The sequence below is a fragment of the Octopus bimaculoides genome, chromosome 14 (assembly GCF_001194135.2).
Source record: "Octopus bimaculoides isolate UCB-OBI-ISO-001 chromosome 14, ASM119413v2, whole genome shotgun sequence".
NCBI classification, from domain to species: domain Eukaryota; kingdom Metazoa; phylum Mollusca; class Cephalopoda; order Octopoda; family Octopodidae; genus Octopus; species Octopus bimaculoides.
Window position 1 is genome coordinate 17,661,372 of NC_068994.1, and position 1,366 is coordinate 17,662,737.

The window sequence follows — 1,366 nt, forward strand, 5'->3', positions numbered from 1 at the left end:
ATAAGTACCAGTTGAGCACTGGGGTTGACAAGATAAGTACCAGTTGAACACTGGGGTCGATAAAATAAGTACCAATTGAGCACTGGTGTTGATAAAATAAGTACCAATTGAGCACTGGTGTTGATAAAATAAGTACCAGTTGAGCACTGGGGTTGACAAGATAAGTACCAGTTGAACACTGGGGTCGATAAAATAAGTACCAGTTGAACACTGGGGTCGATAAAATAAGTACCAGTTGAGCACTGGTGTTGATAAAATAAGTACCAGTTGAGTACTACACCAGGTTGGACATATCCCATGTGCTGGATCATTGATATTTTTTATTCAATTCTGATTTGTCTTTCCCATCACTTTAGTCTGCTACAACAGCAAAGACTGAAATTACTGAATGGTAACAGAAACAACTATTGATACTTAGTCATATTTTGTAATATTGTTTTTTTATTTTTTTTATTGCTGGATATTATTAATTGTTATTGAAAACTCACTTTAGAAGTGTTTGAAATTGTCTTTGAGTTAAGTCAAAGCTGACCAAGTAAACTAATTGAGAACAATTTTGCACAAAGACAAAATGAGAAAATATACTCTCTTTTCACAAATTTAAAAAATGTCAAACATGACAGAGGCTCCTATTCTTTACATTAGGCCTATATTCCCTCTCTCTCTTTACCTCTCTCTGTCTTTCTCTCACTCTCTCTACCTCTCTCTATTTATCTCTCGCTCTCTCTCATATTTTTACTCCTTCTCACTTTTACTCTTACATATCTACAATCCCCTATTTATGTATTCATAAATATATGTGTATGCACAATCACATCACATCTTGTCACTTAAGAAACAATTCTTTATTCTTTTATCAGCAGAAACAATGAAGTGTTATATGAATTGTCCTTTTTAGAAATTTTATCTCAAGTCCACTATAAACTGAGAATTGTCTATCTAAGCAGAAAAGGTTTTACAATGACATAAAATCTCTACAAAGAAGCCTTTTGTTTATTTTTGAATCAGCCCCTGTAGCTGAACATCATGTTATTTTCTTTGGGGTTTTTTTGGTGGGGTGGGGTGGTGGGTTTATCAAGATTTGAACTTAGAAACAAGAAACTTCATATTTAAAAGATCCATCGTTTGTTGTGTCAGACACCTCAAAGACACTAGTGCAGTATTTACTCTTTTACTCTTTTACTTGTTTCAGTCATTTGACTGCGGCCATGCTGGAGCACCACCTTTAGTCGAGCAAATAGACCCCAGGACTTATTCTTTGGAAGCCTAGTACTTATTCTATCGGTCCCCGCTAAGTTACGGGGATGTAAACACACCACCATTGGTTGTCAAGCGATGGTGGGGGGACAAACACAGACACACAAAC

At 35.8% G+C, this 1,366-nt stretch overlaps 1 protein-coding gene across 2 annotated transcripts in view; it reads left to right on the forward strand.

Annotated features, from left to right (window-relative positions):
• The window catches only part of LOC106880660 (charged multivesicular body protein 7), a 42,468-nt gene that overhangs the window by 21,604 nt on the left and 19,498 nt on the right, over positions 1–1,366 (forward strand). The window lies entirely within an intron of this gene.